The sequence below is a fragment of the Papio anubis genome, chromosome 6, assembly GCF_008728515.1.
Source record: "Papio anubis isolate 15944 chromosome 6, Panubis1.0, whole genome shotgun sequence".
Lineage (NCBI taxonomy): Eukaryota > Metazoa > Chordata > Mammalia > Primates > Cercopithecidae > Papio > Papio anubis.
In genome coordinates, this window is record NC_044981.1 from 131,612,495 (window position 1) to 131,640,139 (window position 27,645).

A 27,645-nucleotide genomic window follows, 5' to 3' on the forward strand; every position below is an offset into this window, starting at 1 on the left:
TGAAAAAGAAATCCAAAAAGTAATCCTATTTACAATAGCCACAAAAAAAAAAAAAAATTAAACACCTAGGAATTAACCAAAGAAGCAAAAATTTCTACAATGAAATCTATAAAACACTGATTGGATAAATTGAAGACAGCACCAAAAAAATGGAAAGATATTCCATGTCCATGGATTGGAAGAATCAATGTTGTTAAAATGTCCATACTACCCAAAGCAATCTACAGATTCCATGCAATCCCTATCAAAATTCCAACAACATTCTTCACAGAAATAGAAAAAACAATCCTAAAATTCACATGGAACCACAAAAGACCCAGAACAGCCAAAATTATCCTGAGAGAAGAGAACAAAACTGGAGGAATCGTATTACTTAAGTTCAAATTATACTACAGAGTAACAAACAGCATGGCACTGGCATACAGACAGACATACAGATCAATGGAGCGGAATAGAGAACCCAGAAACAAATCCATACATCTACAGTGAATTAATTTTCAACAAAGGTGCCAAGAGCAAACAATGGGGAAAAGACAGCTTCTTCAATAAATGGTGCTGGGAAAACTGGATATCCACATGTAGAAGAATGAAACTAGACACCTGTCTCTCACCATATACAAAAATCAAATCAAAATGGATTAAAGACTTAAATCTAGACCTCAAACTATGAAACTACTACAAGAAAACAGTGGAGAAACTCTCCAGGACATTGGTCTGGGCAAAGATTTCTTGAGTAATGCCTCAGAAGCACAGGGAACAGAAGCAAAAATAAATAAATGACATCACATCAAACTTAAAAGCTTCTGGCTGGGCATGGTGGCTCACATCTGTAATCCCAGCACTTTGGGAGGCCAAGGTGGGCAAACTGCTTGAGCTCAGGAGTTTGAGACCAGCCTAGGCAACATGGCTAGACCCTGTCTCTACAAAAAGATATAAAAATTAGCCAGGCATGGTGGTGAGCACCTGTAGTCCCAGCTACCTAGAAGGATCACTTGAGCCTGGGAGGCGGAGGTTGCAGTGAGCTGAGATCACACTGCTGCATTCCAGCCTGCGCAACACAGTGAGACTATTTCCAAATTAAAAAAAAAAAAAAAAAAAAGCTTCTGCATAGCAAAGGAAACAATCAACAAAGAGACAACCTACAGAAGGAGAGAAAATTTGCAAACTACCCATCTGACAAGTGATTAATAACCAGAATTATAAGGAGCTCAAACAACTATATAGGAAAAAAATCTAATAATTCAATTTAAAAATCAGCAAAGATCTGAATAGACATTTCTCAAAAAAAGACACACAAATGGCACACAGGCATATGAAAAGGTGCTCAACATCACTGATCATAAGAGAAATGCATATCAAAACTACAATGAAATGTCATCTCACCTCAGTTAAAATGGCTTTTACCCAAAAGACAGGCAATAACAAATGCTGGCGAGGAAGTGGAGAAAGGGGAACTCTTGTATGCTGTTGGTGGGAATGTAAATTAGTACAACCACTATGGAGAACAGTTTGAAGGTCCCCCAAAACACTAATAATACAGGTACTATACAATCCAGCAATCCCACTGCTGGGTATATACTCAAAAGAAAGGAAATCACCATATCAAAGAGATATCTGCACTCCCATGTTTGTTGCAGCACTGTTCACAACAGCCAACATTTAGAAGGAACCTAAATGTCTGTCCATCAACAGATGAATGGATAAAGAAAATGTGGTACATATATATACTGGGGTGCTATTCAGCCATAAAAAAGAATGAGACCCTGTCATTTGCAACAATACAGGTGGTCCTGGAGGTCATTATATTCAGTGAAATAAGCCAGGCAAAGAAAGACAAGCTTCACATGTTCTCACTTACTTGTGGAAGCTAAAAATTAAAACAATTTAACTCATGGAGATAGAGCATAGAAAGATGGGTACCAGAATCTAGGAAGGGTAGTAGGGGGATATGAAAGAAGTAGGGATGGTTAATGGGCACTAAAAAAAATAGAAAGAATAAGACCTAGTATTTGATAGTACAAAATGGTGACTATAGTCAATAATAATTTAATTACACATTTTGAAATAACTACAAGGGTATAATGGGATTGGTTTTTTATTTTTATTTCACTAGTTTTGGGGGAACAGGTGGTGTTTGGTTGCATGGAAAAGTTCTTTAGTGGTGATTTCCTAGATTCTAGTGCACTCATCACTTGAGCAATGCACACTGTACTCAATAGATAGTCTTTTATCCCTCACCCTCCTAGCACCCCTCCCCCCAAGTCCATTATATCATTCTTACGCCTTTGCTTCCTCATAGCTTGGCTCCCACTTATAAGTGAGAACATAAAATGTTTGATTTTCCATTCCTGAGTTACTTCACTTAGAATAATAGTCTCAGCTCCATCCAGGCTGTTGCAAATACCATTGCTTTGTTCCTTTTTATGGCTGAGTAGTATTCCATGGTGTCAATATACCACATTTTCTTTATCCATTCGTTGGTTGATAGGCATTTAGGCTGGTTCCATATTTTTGCAATTGTGAATTGTGCTGCTATAAATATGCATGTGCAAGTGTCTTTTTCATATGACTTATTTTCCTTTGGGTCCATACCTGGTAGTGGGATTGCTGAATCAAATGGTAGTTCTACTTTTAGTTCTTTAAGGAACCTCCATACTGTTCTCCATAGTGATTATACTAGTTTACACTGTGGGATTATTTTTAACACAAAGGATAAATGCTTGAGAGGATGGATATTCTGTTTACCTTGATGTGATTATTATGCACTGCAGGCCTGTACCAAAGTATTTCATGTACCCCATAAACATATACACCTACTATGTACCCACAAAAATTTTAAAAAAGAATCTGAAATCTTCTTTCTCCCTTCTATGAAACATTTTCAAACAAACGCTAAAAGTGGTGAGTTACTTTAAGAACCATACATTGTACATGAATTCCAATCGACAAACACAAGTTTAATCGTTCATTAATTCAGCAAATATTTATTGAGGGCCTAATATATACCAGGTACTGTTCTAGATGCTGAATATACAGCAGTGTGCAAGACAAACATCCTGCCCTGTGTGCGTTCCATATTTGTTGGGTGCCACAAACTAATACATAAATGAAAGTCAGGTTCTGTTAAGTGAAATAAAGAAAACAAAAGCAGGTAAGAGCATAGAGAGTTATGTGGAAGAAATAAGGTTCCCATTTTATATAAGGTGGTCTGGGAATCCAGCCCTGAATATATGGCATTTCAGCAGACACCTGAGTGAAATTGAGAAGAGAACCATGTGTGTATCTAGGGGAAGAGTACTTGCAGCAGAAGAACAACTTCTAAGGTGAAAGAATATTGAGTAGATCTGAAACACAATATAAAAGACAGGGTGACTAGGGCAGAGTGGGGATATGGGGAAGTGACAGGAAATACATTTAGAGAAGCAGGCAGGGACCTGCTAAAATCTTTGGATTTTATTCTAAGTATGATTGGCAATTTTAAAGGTTTTAGGGTAATGAAACTTATCTGTGAAGGTAACTTTATTTAGTCATCTATAATTTGTTTTGTTTTTTTGAGACAGAGTCTCACTCTGTTGCCAGACTGGAGTGCAGTGGTGTGATCTTGGCTCACTGCAACCTCCGCCTCCTGGGTTGAAGCAATTCTTCTTCCTCAGCCTCCCGAGCAGCTAGGATTACAGGCACACACCACCACGCCCAGCTAATTTTTGTATTTTTAGTAAAGACAGAGTTTCACCATGTTGGTCAGGATGGTCTTGATCTCTTGACCTCACGATCTGCCTCAGCTTCCCAAAGTGTTGAGATTACAGGTGTGAGCCACCGCGCCCAGCCTATTTGTTTGTTTTTTAAGATGGGGTCTCACAGTGTTGCCAATGCTGGTCTCCAACTCCTGGGCTCAAGTGATCCTCCTGCCTCAGCCTCCAAGTAGCTGGGACTGCATGCATACGTCACCACACCTGGCTACTCATCTATATTTCAACTAGAATATCTATTTCTTCCTGGAGGAAAAAATTAGACCTTTTGAAAATTCTTAGTGCTCCCTGGGACTGTATCTTTGTTGAAGAAGGTAGCTAATGGAGTGTCACAGTGTTTTAGATTGGGGGAAGAGAGGTGGGCAGCACTTGCGTCACTATTTGGCATTTCCTAAGACATGCACTATGCTTGATTTCTGCAACTGGATTCCCCCTCATTCCCATACATAAGGATTCTCTGCAACTTTGGTGCCCTCCCAAATACACAAGATTTCATCCTATAGCTTGCCATACCACACCAGAGCAAGCCGGAACTCACAGGGGCTGCCTGAGGCTCTTTACTGCCTTCCTGCTCCTCTTGAGCACACAGAAACAGCTGAGTGTCCTAGACCAAGGTGGAAAGGGTCCAAACAGGTCTGAACACCATGGGGCCACCTGGCACATGAAACCATCTTCTCTTCTGTCACCTCCAATATACTCTGGGAGCATAGGGAATTCTGGCTTTGCTGACTGTGTGCAGGCTTCTCAGGGATGGAGCAGAGATCACTCCTGCTTTCAGACATATGTGGATTTCTGTTGTTTCACTCATGGGATGACAGATTGGGCAAGAACACACACTCTTGCTTGGCCTCTAACTCTTCTTCACCCAACCCAGAGTATCTTTTCTAGTACCAGGACAGGAAAAAACCTATCATTATGCTTTGTTTTTGAAACCCCGCCTTTCCTCTACTTTTGCTGCTGTATTCCTACTCTTCTGAAACATGAGTGTCACTCACTGCCCAGGAGGGGGCAGGCAGAGAACAAGGGATACAAGAAACACAAGGAGAGAAACTCAGTGAATAACTCAAAACAGTATCTCACCACTTCTTCGAAAAATCTTACTGTTATTTTACTTTTACTGTTACTTTCTTTTTTTAATTTATTATTTTACTTTTTACTGAACACTAATTAATGTGCTAAATGTGACATTTCAATCATGGTATATAAATTTGGGGCATATTCTAAAAACCCTGTGCTGGTAGTCACTGCCCTCAAATAGCTTTTTGTCTCTATTCTATGGTAATAAAAAAGGTTAAGCAATAGACCATTAAAATGCCTAGAAAACACTGGTTCTCAGTTGCAAACAACAGATGGCAACTTTGGCTGAGTTGAGGAGGAAAAGAATTCATATAAGAACACCGGGAGGGCCGAGTGTGGTGGCTCAATCCTATACTCCCAGCACTTTGGGAGGCCATGGTGGGTAAACTGCCTGAGCTCAGGAGTTCAAGACCAGCCCAGACAACATGGTGAAACCCCATCTCTACCAAAAATACAAACAATTAGCCAGGTGTGGTGGGGTGTACCTGTAGTCCCAGCTACTTGGGAGGCTAAGCCAGGTGACAGAGTAAGACCCAGTCTCAAAAAAAAAAAAGAACACCACGAGGACCAGAGGACTAGGCTGAAAGGCCATGAAGCCAAGGAGATAGGAGATGCCCAAAGTTCTGGTGGAGCCCAGGTCCAGTACCAACACCCCCTCTTCCAGTGAGCATCAGGTGCCAAACCACAGACAGCACACAAAGGGCCAAAAATGCTCCCACTGGCCTTGGACTGGTAGTAGCTATCACTGATGACACACCTATCCCAAGGATGAATTCTACATGGTCCTTTTCTTCTTCAAGTTGCTAGCTTCTGATTCAAAGTCTGCGTCAGACCAAGATCATATTTTCCTTCCCTAGCAGCAAGGGAGTCTATGAAAGAATGTAACTAACACGAGAGATGAGTATAAAAAATTTAGATGCTGGGTAGCCAAAAAAAGAAAGACAAGTCCAGCATAAGCATGTTATGAAACAGTGAGAGTGTATTCCTATTACCACTTTATCACTGTAATTAACTTATCGACTTAGAGTTCATATAAATTACAAAAACCTATCTTTGCTCAACTACCCTGTCATAACCCAACTTTGGCCCTATTTGGGCATATTCACAACTGTTTTAAAAGAACCTCATGTTGAAATATTAGTCTGAATCATACAAAACTGTCACTTTTATGGGTCAAAAACAGTCAGATATTAGCGATGTCTTGCGGTTTTACATATGTCATGATGGACTAATTTACTATGTTCCTAAGATTTGACTGTTTAGAGCATAATTTCCAAGTCTTCAAATATTTGAAGAATTATCCCATATAAGAGCTTCCAATAGCAGTTTAGCAACATGTTTGTATCAACCCAGAAAACAAATAGCATAAAGGTGTGGAAGCACAAATTCATTTATTCAGTTACTTACTGAGCACTCCCTGTAAGTGCCAAGCACAGTACTGCTGAAGTCTGCATACAAGAGACTCTAAGTTATTTTTGTCTCCTGGGAGGTTATAGTCTCATGGGACAGATTTCAGCACAATAAAAAGACGGACTTCCCAATCAACATCAAAAAGTCAAATTTGAATTTTTGAATTTATCAAAAAATTTGATGGATATAAGAAATGGACTTTTGTTAACAGAAAATTAAAATAGTGGGCATTTGTACTGTTCTTTACTACCTAATGTTTATTTATTATCTTATTTGCTATAACAATCTTAATTGAGTCTAAAGAAAACAACATTTTTCTCTTTTTTTCCTTTTTTTTTTCTTTTTCAAGACAGAATCTCGCTCCGTCACCCAGGCTGTATTGCAGTGGTACAATCTCAGTTCACTGCAACCTCCACCACCTCCTAGGTTCAAGCAATACTCGTGTCTCAGCCACCTGAGTAGCTGGGATTATAGGCATGCACCACCACGTCTGGCTAATTTTTGTATTTTTAGAAGATATGGGGATTTTGTCATGTTGGCCAGTCTGATCTCGAACTCCTGGCCTCAAGTGATCTGCCCGCCTTAGCTTCCCAACCAAAGTGCTGGGATTACAGTCATGAGCCACTGCACCCAGCCAACATTTTTCAATTTACTGATTTCAGTTACCTCAGATTTTGACCCAACAGCTCTCATTATTCACTGGGTCTGAAGTCTCTTATGATATTTATTCACAATACTGTTTTAAATAATATTTTTCATGAAGAACTTTTGATTTTTATTAATGTGCTTTTTCAATATAGTCTATAGGTACACAGAAGTGGGGAAAAAGAAAATGCCTTCTTTTTGAAAAGTACTTCTTAATACTGATTTTATATTCCTAACAGTAGTATCATCTATTGCTTAGAGTATTAGGTAATGGTTAGAGCAATATCATATTTGGAATGAGAAAAGGTTTTACTAATGTGAAACCTACATGTCATTTTTCGTCTATTAACAACTTACACAGAAGTTGGAAGTCCTGGAAGAGAAGCTTATGAATAATTAAGATTGCTTATTTCCTCCTAGTACCACAGTCATTCCTTCAAGCACTAAACCAAAAATCACAAAGCACATACGTCAGATATCCTTCAAAAAGTCAGGTAAGGGTGCTTCCTAAACAATATAACTTATAACTGAAGATGAAAATTGTCTGAAGAACAATTGCTTAAAAATATATTTACATACAAGGACACTTTGCTATATAAAAGAATACTGAAATAAATAATTTAATAGAGAAAGAATGCATTTGTAACCCTAACGAATACAGCTTTATCTGTTTTTTAGGCTTTACTTTTTTTTATATAGGAGATTTTCTTTAGGTGAACTCTTTAAAATATGTAGCAGCAATAAATTTACATAATAATCTTAAAGTGCAAAGAAGTTGCTAAAAGTTGTCTCAAAGTAAACTGTAACAGATCAATTTTAACAAAATCATGTTTCTACTTATATACCCTTTTTGCAAGATAAATATTTCCCCCTTCTTTCCAAGTTTTTGCTATTTTCTCCCTTTTTCTAATATTGTTAAGGATGCTTATGATCACATGATCTCCAATTTGAGAATAATCACAAAGAAGTTTATTAATAAGAATAGTCTAGAATGCTAAAGGAATGAAGTTCAATATATTACTAAACTTATACAGATAATCTCAAACTACAAAGCTTCAATTTATGATTTTTTGATTTTACAATTGCACAAAAGCAACATGCATTCAGTAGAAACTCTACTTGGAAATTCTGATTTTTGGTCTTTTCCCAGGATAGCAATATGCAGTATGATATTCTCTCTCGATGCCGGAAAGCAGCAGCCAGCTGCTCCCACTCAGTCACATGATCACAAGGGTAACAACCAACACTCTACAGTGTGTTGTGTTGCCAGATGATTTTGCCCAGCTGTAGGTTAATGTTAAGTGTTGTGGGCACATTTAAGGTAGGCTAGACTAAACTATATTTTCAGGTAGGTTAAATGTATTCAATTAATTTTCAAGTTACAATAGGTTTATTAGGATATAACTGCACCATAAGTCAAGTATCTCTATATATTATTTCAATATGTGGATGTAACAAAAATAGCATGTTCAATTTTTGATTTGTGGCCAGGTGAGGTGGCTCATGCCTATAATCCCGGTACCCTGGGAGGCCAAGGAGGGAGAATTGCCTGAGCCCAGGAATTTGAGACCAGCCTGGGCAACATGGTGAAACCCTGTCTCTACAAACAAACAAACAAACAAACAAACAAACAAAATCAGCTAGGTGTGATGGCACATGCCTGTAATCCCAGCTACCCAGGAGGATGAAATGGGAGGATCACCTAAGCCCTGGGAGGTCAAGGCTGCAGTGAGCTGTGATGGCACCACTGTACTCCAGCCTGGGTGACAGAGTGAGACACGGTCTTAAAAAACAACAACAACAACAACAACAACAACAACAAAAAAAACCTAATGTGTAATTAAACAATAGCAAGCAATGAGTGTTTTCCATGTTTTCCAATTATAAGATACTTTCTACTACTATTGTAAGTTACACTGAAACTGTGTCACATATAATATGAAAAATCTCAATGAAACTTTAGAATCACTTCTCATCACCTAAAACTTTAAAGAAATAAAAGCCATAAAGCTGTTTTTGTTGTTTCTATAGTATTACTATTAACATTTAAAGCATTCCTGTATCCACATACTGCTTAAACAGTTTCATTTCAGATAGTCTTAGCAAGTCACTTGAACTACATGTTTCAATAAAAAGGCTGACATAATGTTGAAACCAACTTCAATTTAAAAATTTTATAGTCCTCATCTTAGATAGAGATTTCTAGTTGATTACTGTGTAAAACTGACAAGTAGAATTTTTAAGTGTCATTCTTAAAAACACATCTTTAAAATACATCTTGATGCCAGAGGAATTCTACTCATTCCACTGCAGTTGAGAAAGAGAACCAGACTGAGCCTTCTAACTCCAACCCAGTTCTCCCATAATTTAGCTTGTGCTCCTGGACACATCACTTACCCTGACAGTAAAAGTGACGAGGCCATAATAAATTGTCTCTCAGGTACCTTCTTATCCTAACCACCAGCAAATCCAAGTGAACTGCCAGGGAGAGTGCTGGTGCATCATCCTTAGGGGATTCTAGAACACCAGAACTGGGTTTAATTATCATGCAGAGATTTAGACACGAATGTAAATGAGGGAAGAGAGACTACCTAAGGTTAAATGTTCTTTCAATTAGACTTTTATGTGTGCATCACACTTTTTTTTCATTGCTTTATCTATTAAAATATATTTATTGAATCTCTATAACGTCGCAGGAGTTGAGGACAGAAAGATGAAAGATTCCTTCGAAGAGCTTTCAATTCTGGTTGGGAAAGTTAGATTTCTAAACAATTACGCTAAGTTGTTATAGTTTCTACAGTAGAAATTTAGAGGAGAAGATAATAAAATGATCATTTCTACTCTGGAGAAAAAGAAAAGTCCTTTATTTTAAAAGTGACACTTGAAATAAGTCTCTATGAAAGGTCAGTGATATGATATGAAAGGAAATTAAGAAAACAATTGCATCAACATTATAAATAAATTTATAAAATAATTAGGAATACAAAAATTATAAAATACTTAGGAATAAACTTAACCAAGGAGGTGAAAGATGCATATTCTGAAAACTACAAAACATTGCTAAAAGAAATTAAAGAAAATACAAATAAATGAAAAGACATCCTGCCTGTTTTAATGAAACAAAGGACTACATATTGTTAAAATGCCAATACTGCTCAAAGCAATCTAATGATTTAATGTAACCCTATCAAAATCCCAATGGTATTTTCTGCAGAAATTTTAAAAATCCATCCTAAAATTCATATTGAACCTCAAGGATCTCTGAATAGCAAAACGATCTTGATAAAGATCAAAGGCAGAGATTTTACACTTCTGATTTCAAAAGTTATTACAAATCTATAGTAATCAAGACAGTGTGATATATGCATAAAGACAAATATATAGACTAATGAAACAGAATAGAAAGCTCAAAAATAAACCCTCATTTATATGGTTGCTATAGTCTGAATGTTTGTGTCCCTCCAAAATTCTTATGTTGAGACCTAATCCCCAAGGTAATGGTATTAAGAGGTGGGGCCTTTGGGAGCCGATGAGGTCACAAGAGGTCTGCCTTCATTAATGGGATTACTGCCCTTAAAAGAGATTCAGGGGTCCTAAACCACTTTTATCTTTGTCCCTGTTTCCCCTCCACCATGTGAGGATATAGCGTTCTCCCCTTCCACTAGGTGAGGATGCAGCAACAAGGTGTCATCTGTGAAGCGGAGAGCCCTCTCCAGACACTAAATCTGCTGGTGACCTGATCTTGAACTTCCAGTTTCCAGAACTGTGATGAATGAATTTCTGTTGTTTATAAATTACCCAGTCCAGGTATTTTGTTGTAACGGCAGGAAAGGACTACGACAGTGGTCAAAAGGTTTCAACAACAGTGCCAAGACCATTCAATGAGAAAAGACAGTTGTATTAAGCCATTTCTGTATTGCTATAAAAAAATACCTATGACTGGGTAATTAGAAGAAAAGAGACTTAATTGGCTCACAGTTCTGCAGGCTGTACAGGAAGCATAATGCCAGCATCTCCTTCTGGAGAGGCCTCAGGAAGCTACAATCCATGACAGAAGGCACAGGGTGACCGGGCATCTCACGTGGTGGGAACAGGAGTAAGACAGAGAGGGGAAGGTCCCACACACTTTTAAATGACCAGATCTCACAAGAACTCACTCACTAGCATGAGGACAGTACCAAGAGGACGATAATCCAATTACCTTCCACAAGGCCCCACCTCCAACATTGGGGACTACATTTCAACATGAAATTTGGGAAGGGATAACATCTAAACTACATCAGCAGTCTTTCAACAAATGGTGCTAGGAAAACTGGATATCCACATGCAAAAGAGTGAAGTTAGTCCCTTACCTTACACCCGATACAAAAATTAACTCGAAATGGATCAAAGATGTAAACATTAAGAGTTAAAATTATAAGACTCTTAAGGAAAAACATAGAGGGAAAGGTTCGAGACATGAGATTTGGCAATGATTTCTTGAGTGTGACACCAAAGCACAGGCAACAAGAGTAAAAATAGATAAACTAGATTACATAAAAATTTAAAATTTTCATGTATCATAGGATATAATAGAATGAAAAGGCCACCTATGGAATGGGAGAAATATTTGCAAATCATGTATCTGATAAGAGGTTAATATTCAGAATATAAAGAACTCCTTCAAATCAACAAAAAAAAGACAAACAACTTGGTTTAAAAATGGGCAAAAGACTTGAACAGGATTTCTCCATAGAAGAAACACAAATGGCAAAAAGCACAGGGAAAGATGTTCAACATCACTAATCATTAAGGAATTACAAATCAAAACCACAAATGAAATACCACCTCATACCTATTAGAATGGCCATTATTGGAGGGAGAGGAGCAGGGAAAACGGCACTGTGGTGGTGAGTGTAGTGAAGCTCCTTGGGAGCAGTACTACAAAGATGCCATGGAGCAGGGCCACAATTACAATGCCCACCTCTGTGCTGAGCGCAGCGTGCGCCTGCCTTTCTTGGACTCACAGACTGGAGTAGCCCAGAGCAATTGTTACATCTGGATGGAAAAGTGACCGGGTTCTACAATTGGCCTCTTGACAGCCATACTCTTACCCTGCCCAGCGCTGGCAGAAAAAGCAGCAAGTCCACCCCCCTGAAGATCCACAACTTTCCTTCCCATCTGTCAAGCCAGACACAGACCAGACCCTGAAGAAGGAGGGGCTGCTCTCTCAGGATGGCAGCAGTTTAGAGGTTCTGTTGCACACTGACCCCCTAGAGAAGCGAGGTGCCCCAGGTCCCCGAGTTGATGATGACAGCCTGGGTGAGTTTCCTGTGACCAACAGTCAAGCACGAAAGTGAATCCTAGAACCAGATGACTTCGATGATGAGGACTATGAAGAAGATGCTCCCAAGCGTCCAGGAAAGGGGTAATTCAAGAGTAAAGGTGTGGGCAGTGCCTGTAAGGAGCTGGATGCTTCCAACCTGGAGGACCGGGACAAGCCCCATGCCTGTGACATTTGTGGAAAACATTACAAGAACCAACCAGGCCTCAGCTACCACTATGTCCACTCTCACTTGGCTGAGGAGGAGGGTGAGGACAAAGAAGACTCCCAACCACCCACCCCTGTTTCCCAGAGGTCTGAGGAACAGAAACCCAAAAAGGGTCCTGATGGATTGGCCTTGCCCAACAACTATTGTAACTTCTGTCTGGGGAACTCAAAGATTAACAAGAAGATGGGACAACTCGAGGAGCTGGTGTCTTGTTTTGACTGTGGCTGCTCAGGGCATCCATCTTGCCTCCATTTCAGCCCCATGACGACGGCGGCAGTGAAGACATGCTGCTGGCAGTGCATCGAGTGCGAATGTCGCGACACCTGTGGCACCGCTGAGAATGATGACCAGCTGGGCTTCCGTGCTGACTGCGATCACGGCTACCAACTGCACTGTCTCACCTCATCCATGTCTGAGCCCCCGAAGGAAGTGGGAGTTGCCACCTGTGTCTGGACCTGTTGAAGGAGAAAGTTGCCATCTACCAGAACCAGAACTCCTCTTGAGATGGCCACCCCCCTGCTCCTCGACATACCTAAGGCTATTTCTCTCCTCCACTTCATTTTTCAAACCCACCTTTCCCTTCTTCCACCTCTCCTTCACAAGTCCAGAGAATCATGGGGGGTTGTTCTAGCCTGCCTTTGGCAGCCGCAAGCTGAGGTGGCAGCTCTGGCCACCTCTGGCCCTAGGCCCTCAAGGAGAAAGGAGCAACACCCTGCCCCAAGGCCTACCTGTGGGCCCAGTTTCTCTCTGCTCTCCAGGAAATGCATTCACTCTGCTTGCCTTGGGCCTAGGCTATGGCGATCACAGGGTTCAGTGTCCTCCTAGAAAGAGTGGGAGAGCAGCTCACTTCTCTCTCTGCTGCCTCCACTCTGGTCTCCAGAGTTTTCCCTTCCCCCAGAGGCAAGCCAGGCCAGAGCCCCTTTGCCTGAGGCAGCTGGGAGCAAGCAGCTGAGGCCATGGCCACAAGGAGCTTCTCATGCCCCTGTGCCACTTAGCCTCACCTCTTTCCTCCAGAGTGGCTCTCTGCAGCCCTCTGTTCCTGCTACATAGGGTTCTTTGCTGGAGTCAGGATGTTCTCAGTCACCCTCCCAGCTCTGCCCTGTCCCAGTCCACCCCACCCCAGGGGGAGCAGCAGCTTTACCTTGTGCTTCCCAGTGCTCTCCGGGCTCACTCTCATGGGGCGGGCTCCAGTGACCGAAGCATTCCCCACCCTTGGAATGTCTCATCTTCTGTCTCCCTTCTTATTCCTTTTGGTTTTGTGGGGAGAGGGGAAGGATCAGGGGGCCAGGCCAGCAGCTCAGGGGCTACAGGGAGATGGGTAATGTGCCTGTTTTTTTAACATGACGAAAAAACCTACCTCCAAAATCCCCTTTTTGTTCTTCCTGGACCTGGGCATTCAGCCTCCTGCCCTTAACTGAACTGGGAGCCTCTGCCACCTGCCCTGTGTATCCTGGCTCTCAGCTCATGGGGAAGCCACACAGACATCCCTTTCTTCCCTTGCACGCTCGCTAGCAGCTGGTAAGGTCTTCACACCCTGATTCCTCAAGTTGTCTGCTTAGCGGCACTGACATTAAGTAGTGGAGGGACAGTGCATGCCAGGATACCCCGGAGTAGCCTTCCCCCTTGGCCGCGGGCAGGCCCTCACTCACTGTCGCTTTGGAGTTGTCTTTTTTTTTTTTCCTTTCTTTAGTTCCTGTATTCTAAACATTAGTAAAAATAAATGTTTTTACACAGAGCCCTCTGCTGGATGGTTTATCTCCTGCCTCTCTTCATTAAGAAGGCCATTTCATCCTAAGAGTTCCATGATGGTGCTTTTTTTAAACATTTTGAAATACAGCTTTTTTCCCCCCAAAATTAAAAGGTTTTTTGTTGAATTCCAATATGTAAAGCGAATATAAAATTGGTTATTTTGGTTAGTTTTAATTAGTTACATAAATTCAAGTTTATAACAATTCTTTGTTATAAAGAACAATGAAGCTGTTTTGATCAATACAAAATTTGGGTTAAATTTTTTTTAAAAAGGGCCATTATCAAAAAAATAGAAAATAACAAGTGTTGGAGCCCTTGTACACTGCTGGTGGGAATGTAAAATAGTCCAGCTGCTGCAGAAAACATTATGGCAGTTCCTCAAAATATTAAAAATAAAACTACCATATGATTTAGTAATTCCACTTCTGATTACATATCCAAAAGATCTGAACTCAAGGTCTTAAAGAGATATTTATACACTCGTGTTCATAGCTGTATTATTCACAATAGCCAAGAGTCCATCAACAAACCCATCAACAGATAACAAGATAAGCAAAATGTGGTATGTACATATACCATGGAATATTACAAAGCATTAAAAAGGAAGAAAGTTCTGACACAATACAACATGTATGAACCTTAAGGACATTATGTTAAGTGAAATCAGCCAGTCACAAAAAGATAAATACTACATGGTTTCACTTCTATGAGGCAGCTACACCGTCAAATTCATAGAGACAGAAAGTAGAATGGTGGTCGCCAGAAGCCATGGGAAGGAGGGAGTGAGGATTTGTTCTTCATGGGTACGGAGTTTCCATTTTGCAAGATTAAAAAGATTCTGTAGCTTGCTTGCCCAATAATATGAATATACTTAACACTACTGAACTATATATTTTTAAAAAGTTAAGATAGTAAATTTCATATTATGTGTATTTTACTATAGTTAAAAATATATATATATATTTTTAGATGGACTCATTACTCTGTCACCCAGGCTGGAGTGCAGTGGTGCCATCTCAGCTCGCTACAACTGCTGCCTCTTGGGTTCATGCGATTCCCCTGCCTCAGCCTCCTGAGTAGGTGAGATCACAGGTACCCACCACCATGCCTGGCTAATTCTTCTGTATTTTTAGTAGAGATGGAGTTTCACTATGTTGGCCAGGCTGGTTTCAAACTCCTGACCTCAAGTGATCTACCCGCCTCGGCCTCCCAAAGTGCTAGGATTACAGGCATGAGCCACCATGTCCGGCCAAAACTAACTAAAAAAAAAAAAAAAAAAAAATCAGTGGTTGTTGTCTGATCATGTGAAGAATGTGAAGGATTCCATGGGGTGGCAGCAGCGTCAGCTAAGGCATGAAGACATGACATGGCCCAGTGCCTCTGGACACCTGTAAGTAGTTCAGCGTGCCTTAAACAATGGGTGCAGCGTGGACAGCACAATAAGGCTAAATAGACAGGCAAGAATCCAGGAGCTCAGAATCTTAAATGACACAGGAAGAAGAACAGATTTTATCCTAGATCCAACAGTAACTCAATAAATTCTTTTAAGCAGAGAGCATAAAAATGCTTAGTTTTGTGCTTTAGAAAAAGAGTCTGGAAGCAAAGCGGCAGGTTGTAGACCAGGAGACTACTGCAGTAGCATAGGTAAAAGATGAACAGAGCTGGAACTGAGGCACAGCAATAGGAACAGAAAGTAGGGAACAAATGGGAGTGATATTTAAGAGAGAAAATTTACAGCATTTGATGAGTATGACTATCTAAAATAACTGATGCTGGCATTTAGGATGACACCTAAATTTCTTATGTTCCTGGTGGAAGAGTAGGGAGATTGACTGTGATGGTAAACACAAAAAGAGAAACATGGGGCCAGGAGCGGTGGCTCACACCTGTAATCCCAGCACTTTGGGAGGCCGAGGCGGGCAGATCACCTGAGGTCAGGAGTTTGATATCAGCCTGGCCAACATGGTGAAACCCTGTCTCTACTAAAAATACAAAACTTAGCCAGGCGTGGTGGCATGTGCCTGTAATCCCAGCTACTCGGGAGGCTGAGTCAGGAGAATCACTTGAATCTGGGAGGCAGAGGTTGTAGTGAGCCGAGATAGTGCCACTGCACTCCAGCCTGGGCGACAGAGTGAGACTCCATTTCAAAAAACAAAAAAAGAAAGAAACATAGTTAAACAGAGAGTCAGGTTCATAAATCTAAAAATATAAATGCTTAAAGAAAAAAGAGAGATGCTAGTGAAGAACGCTGAGAAGATACATTGAGAGAAGTATTAAAAACACACACAAAAAAAAAGAAAAAAGAAAGTGGTGTCTCAGAAACCAAAAGAATTTAAAGAAGGGAGTGCTCGGTTGTATGAATAAATCTAGAGTATCCGTTAGATTCAGTGATTACAAAGCTATCAGGGGTCCATGATGTGGCATGTAGTGAAGTAAGCCATAGCCTACTGACGGTGGGAGGTTCGAGAAAAGGACAGTAATGAACTAGAGACAGAGAACACAGGCAACTTTTTTAAAGATTCTGGGTAGGAAAGGTACAATGAAGATTTTTAAATTTTAAAGATTCTGGGTAGGAAAGGTACAGAGAATACAGGCAACTCTTTTAAAGCTTCTGGGTAGGAAAGGTACAATGGAGAAGCTATCAGAAGATTCAAAATCAAGAGATTTTTCTGTAGCTAATTCTTAGGGTTTTCTAGCTTTGTTTTTTATTTGTTTAAGGATAGGAAAGGTGTTATTGAGCAAGTAAAGTTGGGGGAAAGGAGGTGATAAAGACAAAGGGTTGAAAATACAGTAACACCGAGAGGGAAGAAGTAACTGGTATAACAAGATCCCGGTTGAGACCAGCCAACCAAGAACACAGCTGAAGGGGTTAGTCTTAACTAGATAAGGACACCTTTTTTCCTAAAACTGTATGAGAATTTAAAAGCCAAATGCAGTAGCAGAGGGACTTGGGACTTGAAGTGAGCAGATCCCAGCCTCAGTGCCATCTGCTGAGAGAGGGGTAGAAGGTTATAGTTGCTCCAAACAGGGTGCTGCAGCAGCAACAGTAGACATGAGAAAAAACTGAGCCAAAGCAGTGGACCTGCCGAGCCAAGGCTCTGAGTGTGGAAGACATACATTTGCAGGAGAGCCAACCTACATGACTGTGTGATTTCTTCATTTTGTCATTCTTTTGATAAATACTTATTAACACCTTATTTATTTATGTATTTATTTATTTATTTGAGACAGGGTCTTTCTCTGTCACCCAGGCTGGAGTATGGTGGCATATTCACAGCTCACTGCAGCCCCGCCCTCCCAGACTCAAGCAATCCTTCCATCTCAGCTACCCAAGTAGCTGGAATCAAGGCATGCACCACCATGCCCAGGTAATTTTTTCCTATCTTTCGTAGAAACAGTCTCACTGTGTTGCCTAGGCTGGTCTTAAACCACTGAGCTCAAGCAATCCTCCCTCCTCAGGCCCCCAAAGTGCTGGGATTATGTGAGCCTTAACGCATTTTATGTGTCACACATTATAGAGGTACTGGGTATACGCTAGTGATCAAAACAGTCATGGTCCTGGCCCTCGTGGAGTCTAATCTAGCCACAAAGATAGTCAATCAAATAGACAATAATGGGCCAGGCACAGTGGCTCACGCCTGTAATCCCAGCACTTTGAGGGGCTGAGGCAGGCAGATCACTTGAGGTCACGAGTTTGAGACCAGCCTGGCCAACATGGTGAAACCCCATCTCTACTGTAAATACAAAACTTAGCTGGGTGTGGTGGCAGGCACCTGTAATCCGAGCTACTAGGGAGGCTGAGACAGGAGAATCACTTGAACCCAGGAGGCAGAGTTTGCGGTGAGCCAAGATCGCGCAACTGCACTCCAGCCCGGGCGACAGAGCGAGACTCCATCTCAAAACAAACGAACAAACAACAATAAAAAAAAAACACAAATAGACAAAAACATAATCACAACATGTGATGAGCTCTATGAGGGCATCCCACTGGGTACAGTGATAGAGCGCTTACTTATAAAAATACTCTACTCACAGTGGGCAGGGACTCTGAAGTGGTGACATTTGAGATCCTAAGAATGAAGAGGTCTAAGCAGAAGGAACACTCAGGCATTTTCAGAAGATCTATAGCAGAAAAGACTTGGTTGAGTCCAGTATCTGTAAGAAGAAAGTTCAACTGGAGCACAGTGGGCAGGGAGAGAGGACCATGATAAGGCAGGAGATACAGGCAGCACACCAGAACATGGAGGGTACTGTGGGCTACAGCAAGGACGGTGGATTTTATTTTGCCCAGGTGTTGGGGCAAAAAAGCAAATGACTGGATTGGATCTGCCATTGGTGTTTCCCAGCCAGGTCAAACAGAAGGAGATAGGACAACTGAAAGAGCCACCAAGAAAGTGACATACCTTGAGGCCTTGTCTAGTGTGAGAATGAATACATCCATCCTGTTCTGGAAGAGGCCAAGCCTGGCTGAGCATTAGTAGTAGTGGAAAGGAAGTAAATGGCAACTAGAATGGGAAGCTGTGGCGATAGCTATAACTGAGTTTAAGGTCTCAGAAATATGCTTATGAGTGGCAGAGTGGTGTATGGGTGTAGGATGCTAACGTCAAAGAAGTCAAGGGATTTTAAGAAAAGCAACAGCTGTGATGGCAGTAGTGGGAATGGAGTATTTATCATTAATAATAACAGCTACCATCTGTTTAACATTGTCTATGTGCCCAATACTGTGCTAAACACTTCGTATAGATTATCTCACTTTATTTTCAGAACAGTTACTATTATGCCCATTGTACAAATAAAGAAACGGAAGGACTGGGAGGTGAAGTAAATTGCTTAAAACCACTCAGCTGGTAACAGACTGCACAGGAACGCAAATGGTTCTGACTGACTCCAAAGCTCACTTTGTGCCAGCATGGCTGGACAGATTGTGCTCGTGCTACTGAAGGACGCAAGCATTGCAATGTAAGCTATGAAACAAAATCCTCAAAATAGGAGAGGAAATATTCAGATGACAGCAAAAAGAGAGGCAAAAGGTAACAAAACCAGGTAACATGAACCACCAATAAGGAAAGGCCTTTGTGTGAGGATAGAACAGGGACAAAGCAACAGAGAGCAAAGAGAATGTAGATGATATCTCTGGGTCCTGTGGAATGTGGGATTGGGTGAAATGAGCAGCCTTCACCTAGAAGAAGCTGTGATTTCAATCAGATAAGAGCTGAGTTTCAGCTAAGGCAAGAAGAGGTATTCCTGGAAAATGTTTAGGGAGTCCGGTTGCTAATTTACAATGTAACAGACTAGCATAGTGATTAAGAGCACAGAATCTGGAATCAGACTGCTTGGGCTTGAGTCCTGGTTCCCCTACTCACTAACAAATTACTTAACTTCTTTGTGCCTCAGTTTCCCTGACAAACAGGAGTGATGACAATGGTCTTCCCATGGTTTGGATGTGGTTTGTCCCCACCAAAACTCATGTTGAAATCTGATTCCCAACATGGTAGTGCTGGACAGGGAGCCTTGTGGGAGATGTTTGGGTCACAGGGGTGGATCTCTCATAAATAGATGAATGCCTTACATTAGGAGGATGTTTTCACTTTCATGGGACTGGGTTAGTTACTAAAGAGTACGCTCTTATAAAAGTGAATTAGGCTTCCTAGATTCTCTCTTGCTTCCTCTGTCGCCATGTGATCTCTTTGCACGCACCCACTCACTTTTCCACTTCTCTGCCATGTTTTGACCCAGCATGTGGTTCTCACCAGGAACCAGCCAGTGCAGTGCTACGCTCTTGAACTTCCCAGCCTGCAAAATTGTCAGCTCAATAAATGTCTTTCCTTCATAAATTACCCAGCCTCAAGTATTCTGTTATAGCAACACAAAATGAACTAAGACAGCCCCTACCTCATGGATTTGTCAGAACGAAATTAATATTTAATAAGATAATTAGAATAATGCCTGGAACAAAGTCAATCCATTTAGAAAGTGTTTGATTGAAAATCAAGTTAATAAAAGAGGTGAGAATAAAAAGGAGTAAGAGAGAGGTGAGAAAGGAGAGGAAGGACGGAGGAAGTGTGCTTGGAGGCAGACGCAAATAGAGGCAGGGTATGAAACTAAGGTTCAATGGTGCAGGTCTCAATGGTGCAGGACTGTGAAAGCAGTCATCCTAGTTGAGAAGGCAAGCTGGTCTTCTAAGTGAAGTGTGGCTAAGTTATTTTGATGTTTCTGAAGGGAGCCTAGCCCAAGCCATTAGGGGGAGGGTTAGTGGGCTGCTGGGAAACCCACCAGCCTGTGGTGGTTAGAAGTCCAAGACTTCATGTAGTAATAGAGCACCCTAGAAGGGCCTAAAGATACCAGAAACTGAACAGATTCTTCACAAGGAGCAGAAAACACAGAATGTAGTCTCTCCATCATTTGGGGGAAATGACAGTCAAAATAAAAGAAAGCATAATGTTCAAAAGAAAGGTTTTCTAAAAACCTTTCATTTTTTCTTGTATGAGATAAATGTACTTAGAATCTTTTATCATGCTAACCAAGGGCACTTTTCTATTTAAAAAAGAAAGATTTGCAAGAACTATTATAATTCTAGCGGGCTAAATTTTTAGCAATCTCTCAATCTAACAAGCTTAACAAAATTACATATGGCTGAAAAAATGGATGAAATCACATATCCATTTCTATGCAAAAAGCTTTTCAGTGCAATTTCATCATTCATTATAAAATGTGGGAACATGCCATATAAATGCAAAATTTTCAGTATCTTCTTAATTCTATCAGCTACTGGGTAGTTCTAGGAAAGAAGGTGCTGTTTTATTCTGGAAAAAAAAAAAAAAAAAAAAACAGGATCACTCAAGGTCAAGCTAGGAAGCTGAGACACAGCCTCTGATGCCACACACCTTACCTGCTCCCTCAAGTGGCTACCACCGTAAGCCCACAGTACATGTGATGCAAAGAAGGGCTTGGTCTCTTTAGCTCACCAGCAGGTACCAAAAATAACTGTGAGTAACAGCATAATTTTAATGGTACAGGAAAAAAGAAATATCTTTTTCTCACCCATCCTATATTCATTGTTACAGAGAACTCTATAAAAAAGACAGATTAACAAGAAACAAGCATTCCAATTTATTTAACAGAAGCTTTATGTGACATAGGACCTTTTATAAGAAAATAATGACCCAAATAAACATGTAAACCTGTGTATTTTTATGCTATGTTTGATGAAGAAGTGGATAGTTGTGGAGAAGTACAACTGAATTAAAAACTATGATTTAATGGTAATAAACTGGGGGAAACTTAGCAAGGCCTATTGACTCAGCTTCTCCTCTGTGACCCAGTGTCTTCAGAAAGGAGGATGTTCCACTCCTCCAGGCATAGAGAGAGCATATTTCAAATGTGGGTCCTACGACCTGCTTCAGGGAAGGGCAGCAGGGCAGAGGGTGACTTTCCTACTTCTGCTGTTTTCTCCAATTCCTTTAGCTTAAAATATTATGGAGTAGCATATCCTGACCCCCATTAATGGTAAAAGCCCATCAATTTAGACTCTACTAGTTCAAAATGTCCAATAATTTTCTTCAATTTTACACATTACAAATTCTAAATGACTCTTTATCCTGCCAATATTTAGTAACGAGTACAAAGAGTAGTGTCTGAAATTGGTTCCTTTTTTCATAAGAACTATGTAACACTTTAAGAATTTATTTTTTTAACTTGTAAATCTAAAAACTCTCTCAATGAAAATTAGGTAAATTGGACTACAGCTGAACCTCTGAACAACACAGGTTTGAACTAAGCAGGTCCACTTATATATGGATATTTTTCTTTTTTTAATATTATTATACTTTATGTTCCAGGGTACATGTGCACAACATGCAGGTTACATATGTATACATGTGCCATGTTGGTGTGCTGCACCCATTATCTCATCATTTACATTAGATATATCTCCTAATGCTATCCCTCCCCCCTCCTCCTACCCCACAATAGGCCCCAGTGTGTGATGTTCCCCTTCCTGTGTCCAAGTGTTCTCATTGTTCAATTCCCACCTATGAGTGAGAACATGCAGTGTTTAGTTTTCTGTTCTTGCGATAGTTTGCTGAGAATGATGGTTTCCAACTGCATCCATGTCCCTACAAAGGACATGAACTCATCCTTTTTTATGGCTGCATAGTATTCCATGGTGTATATGTGCCACATTTTCTTAATCCAGTCTGTCACTGATAGACATTTGGGTTGGTTCCAAGTCTTTGCTATTGTGAATAGTGCCGCAATGAACATATGTGTGCATGTGTCTTTACAGCAGCATGTTTATAATCCTTTGGGTATATACCCAGTAATGGGATAGCTGGGTCAAATGGTATTTCTAGTTAGAGATCCTTGAGGAATCGACACACTGTCTTCCACAATGCTTGAACTAGTTTACAGTTCCACCAACAGTGTAAAAGTGTTCCTATTTCTCCACATCCTCTCCAGCACCTGTTGTTTCCTGACTTTTTAATGATCACCATTCTAATTGGTGTAAGATGGTATCTCATTATGATTTTGATTTGCATTTCTCTGATGGCTAGTGACGATGAGCATTTTTTCATGTGTCTGTTGGCTGCATAAATGTCTTCTTTTGAGAAGTGTCTGTTCATATTCTTTGCCCACTTTTTGATGGGGTTGTTTTTTTCTTGTAAATTTGTTTGAGTTCTTTGTAGGTTCTGGATATTAGCCTTTTGTCAGATGGGTAGATTGCAAAAATTTTCTCCCATTCTGTAGGTTGCCTGTTCACTCTCACAGTAGTTTCTTTTGCTGTGCAGAAACTCTTTAGTTTAATTAGATCCCATTTGTCAATGTTAGCTTTTGTTGCCATTGCTTTTGGTGTTTTAGGCATGAAGTCCTTGCCCACGCCTATGTCCTGAATGGTATTGCCTAGGTTTTCTTCTAGGGTTTTCATGGTTTTAGGTCTAACATTTAAGTCTCTAATCCATCTTGAATTAATTTTTGTATAAGGTGTAAGGAAGGGATCCAGTTTCAACTTTCTACTTATGGCTAGCCAGTTTTCCCAGCACCATTTATTAAATAGGGAATCCTTTCCCTATTTCTTGTTTTTGTCAGGTTTGTCAAAGATCAGATGGTTGTAGATGTGTGGTATTATTTCTGAGGTCTCTGTTCTGTTCCATTGGTCTATATCTCTGTTTTGGTACCAGTACCATGCTGTTTTGATTACTGTAGCCTTGTAGTATAGTTTGAAGTCAGGTAGCATGATGTCTCCAGCTTTGTTCTTTTGGCTTAGGATTGTCCTGGCTATCTGGGCTCTTTTTTGATTCCATACGAACTTTAAAGTATTTTTTTTCTAATTCTGTGAAGAAAGTCATTGGTAGCTTAATGGGGATGGCTTTGAATCTACAAATTACCTTGGGCAATATGGCCATTTTCATGGTATTGATTCTTCCTATCCATGAGCATGGAATGTTCTTCCATTTGTTTGTGTCCTCTTTTATTTCATTGAGCAGTGGTTTGTAGTTCTCCTTGAAGAGGTCCTTCACATCCCTTGTAAGTTGGATTCCTAGGTATTTTATTCTCTTTGAAGCAGTTGTGAATGGGAGTTCACAATTTGACTTTCTCTTTTCCTAATTGAATACCCTTTATTTCTTTCTCTTGCCTGATTGCCCTGGCCAGAAGTTCCAACAATATGTTGAATAGGAGTGGTGAGAGAGGGCATCCCTGTCTTGTCCCCGTTTTCAAGGGGAATGCTTCCAGTTTTTCCCCATTCAGTATGATATTGGCTGTGGGTTTGTCATAAATAGCTCTTTTTATTTTGAGATACGTTCCATCAATACCGAGTTTATTGAGACTTTTTAGCATGAAGGGCTGTTGAATTTTTTCAAAGGCTTTTTCTGCATTTATTGAGATAATCATGTAGTTTTTGTCTTTGGTTCTATTTATATGCTGGATTACGTTTATTGATTCGCGTATATGGAACCAACCTTGCATCCCAGGGATGAAGCCCACTTGATTATGGTAGATAAGCTTTTTGATGTGCTGCTGGATTCAGTTTGCCAGTATTTTATTGAGGATTTTTGCATCGATGTTCATCAGGGATACTGGTCTAAAATTCTCTTTTTTTTGTTGTTGTGTCTCTGCCAGGCTTTGGTATCAGGATGATGTTGGCCTCATAAAATGAGTTAAGGAGGATTCCCTCTTTTTCTATTGATTGGAATAGTTTCAGAAGGAATGGTATCAGCTCCTCGTTGTACCTCTGGTAGAATTTGGCTGTGAATCTGTCTGGTCCTGGACTTTTCTTGGTTGGTAGGCTATTAATTATTGCCTCAATTTCAGAGCCTGTTATTGGCCTATTCAGGGATTCAACTTCTTCCTGGTTTAGTCTTGGGAGATTGTATGTGTCCAGGAATTTATCCATTTCTTTTAGGTTTTCTAGTTTATTTGTGTAGAGGTGTTTATAGTATTCTCTGATGGTAGTTTGTATTTCTGTGGGGTCAGTGGTGATATCCCCTTTATCATTTTTTATTGCATCGATTTGATTCTTCTCTCTTTTCTTCTTTATTAGTCTTGCTAGCGGTCTATCAATTTTGTTGATCTTTTCAAAAAAACCAGTTCCTGGATTCACTGATTTTTGAAGGGTTTTTTTGTGCCTCTATCTCCTTCAGTTCTGCTCTGATCTTAGTTATTTCTTGCCTTCTGCTAGCTTTTGAATGTGTTTGCTCTTGTTCTCTAGTTCTTTTAATTATGATGTTAGGGTGTCAATTTTAGATCTTTCCTGCTTTCTCTTGTGGGCATTTAGTGCTATAAATTTCCCTCTACACAGTGCTTTAAATGTGTCCCAAAGATTCTGGTATGTTGTATCTTTGTTCTCACTGTTTTCAAAGAACATCTTTATTTCTGCCTTCATTTCGTTATGTACTCAGTAGCCATTCAGGAGCAAGTTGTTCCGTTTCCATGTAGTTGAGTGGTTTTGAACGAGTTTCTTAATCCTGAGTTCTAGTTTGATTGCACTATGGTCTGAGAGACAGTTTGTTATAATTTCTGTTCTTGTACATTTGCTGAGGAGTGCTTTACTTCCAACTATGTGGTCAATTTTGGAATAAGTGCGATGTGGTGCTGAGAAGAATGTATATTCTGTTGATTTGGGGTGGAGAGTTCTGTAGATGTCCATTAGGTCTGCTTGGTGTATATATGGATATTTTTCAATAGAAGTTACACGTGTGTGCCTGCCTATCCTGCCTCCCTGCTTCCACCTCCACTTCTTGTGCCTCTGCCACCCCTAAGACAGCAAGACTCACTCCTCCTCTTCCTCAGTCCACTCAATGTGAAAATGATGAGGGTGAAAACCTTTATGATCATCCACTTCCACTTAATGAACAGCAAACATGTATTCTCTTTCTTAGGATTCTCTTAATAGCATTTTCTTTTCTCTAAATTATTTATCACAAGAATATAGTATATATTAATAATACATGTAACATATAAAATATGTGTTAATCAGTTGTTTATGTTATCAATAAGGCTTTCAGTCAACAGTAGACTATTAGTAGTAAACTTCTGGGGGAGTCAAAAGTTACATGGGGAATTTTGACTACGCAGGGTTCTGGGCACCAATCCCCACGCTGTTCAAAGGTCAACTAGAATTACTTTCTTTACAAATTTTCCTGCTTTACAGTAAGTCAGACTAGCTCTGTCTCCATTATTTTGAATGAACAAAATTTTAATATTCCTGTGTAGGCATATACATACAATTTATTACAAAGTTTTAAGAAACTTTGGTCAATGGAATATATTCTTCTGAAAGTTGGAATATATCATTTGACCAAACAGCTTATAAAATATGATGCAAAAACAAATATTAAATCAGTTTACTGATACTGTTGCATTGAAGTAGTACTAATCCTAAGGCATTCTTTTTTTGAGATGGGGTCTCCCTCTGTTGCCCAGACTAGAGTGTAGTGGCACAATCATACCTCACTGTAACCTCCAGCCCCTGAGCTCACGTAATCCTCCTACCTCAGTCTGCTGAGTAGCTGGGATTACAGGCACAAGCCACTGTCCCCAGCCTGAGGCATTCTTTTAAAAATATATCTAAAGAAGCAAAATATTGACAAGAATTTCATGTGCTGAACATTCTGAATATCTGAACACTATGTAAATAGAGGCTATATCTAAACTTCAATGCCTGACACAGTACGTCCCCAATAATTAATAAATACATGTTGCTTCAGTAAGTGAATAAAGTTTTCCATGTATATTCAAATATTTAGGTTTCTCATAAAAGTGCATAAAAATTATAATCAAAAACAACAGTACAATACACACGTAAAAGATTAAAAGCAAGTATAACAGCGATTATATGAGGGGAAAGAATGCTTTTCTCCCTCCAGCTTCTATTTGGTATAATGCTTTGTTGAAACTTTTGAAAACACATAAATATTTTTAATCAACAGTACCCAATACCTCTGGAATCAAGAGAAGAATTACAGGAGCAGTAATAACAAACCAATATCTTCGGGCTTATATTCATATTAAAGCTGGTGAGACTTCACATTCCTCAGCACACAATGGATCTTTCATCAATATTGGAAAATGCCTTTGTGAGAATATTTGCAAAGAATGGATGGAATTCTCAACGTTGCAAGCACCCAGTGAATTATTTAAAAGAACAATGGATGGATGACTAATTAGAAATGTTTCTTGAGTGCAGAGATGTTTATATTACCAAAGAAAAGCTCTAAGTCTAGCATTTTTTCCAGAGCAGCCAGGAAGAAAAGATTAAGTTTAATTGTGGGCATCAGTCCCAAATGATTTGCCCAGGAAGAAAAGATTAACTGTGGGCATTGGTCCCAAATGATGTGCCCTCAAAACAATTAGAGTTGCCTTCTCGTTAGCCAACTAATGATTTTAAGTACTCCTTGACTTGTAAATACTGCTTATTTGTTTGGATGCTTATTTACACGTTTTGCTTCACCCTATCCCTAAAAATAGGACTTAAGATAAGTCCAAAGAAGTGTACACTATAGTAAGTAAATTTAAAATAAAGAAAATGAGACAAAGGGAAACTAAAACTGTAAAGAAAACATGAAGCCAGGTATGAGATAAGTGCACAAAAAGAATAACGTTTTCTAAATTCTAAATTCTAAATCCTATATTCTAAATTGAAATACACAAGAAATTAGATTCTAAGTTTTCAAGTAACTAATTCTAACCCAAAGACACAAGTTAAATGTTCAACATTCATTAGGTAAAAAACAACATGTTCAAAAGAAATAGCCCCTATATTAAAATTAAAAAGAATTTTTTCTTTTTTTTTTTTTTTGAGATGGAGTCTCACTCTGTCGCCTTGGTTGGAGTACAGGGGCACGATCTTGGCTCACTGCAACCTCTGCCTCCTGGGTTCAAGTGATTCTCCTGCCTCAGCCTCTTGAGTAGCTGGGACTACAGGGGTGTGCCATCACACCCTGCTAATTTTTTGTATTTTTAGTGGAGACGGGGTTTCACCATATTGA

The 27,645-nt window shown here is 39.9% G+C and overlaps 1 protein-coding gene and 1 pseudogene across 4 annotated transcripts in view; one reads left to right on the forward strand and one right to left on the reverse strand.

Moving 5' to 3' along the window:
- Positions 1-27,645, reverse strand: part of AKAP7 (A-kinase anchoring protein 7) — a 148,998-nt gene that overhangs the window by 85,574 nt on the left and 35,779 nt on the right. The window lies entirely within an intron of this gene.
- Positions 11,771-12,915, forward strand: LOC108585595 (annotated as a pseudogene).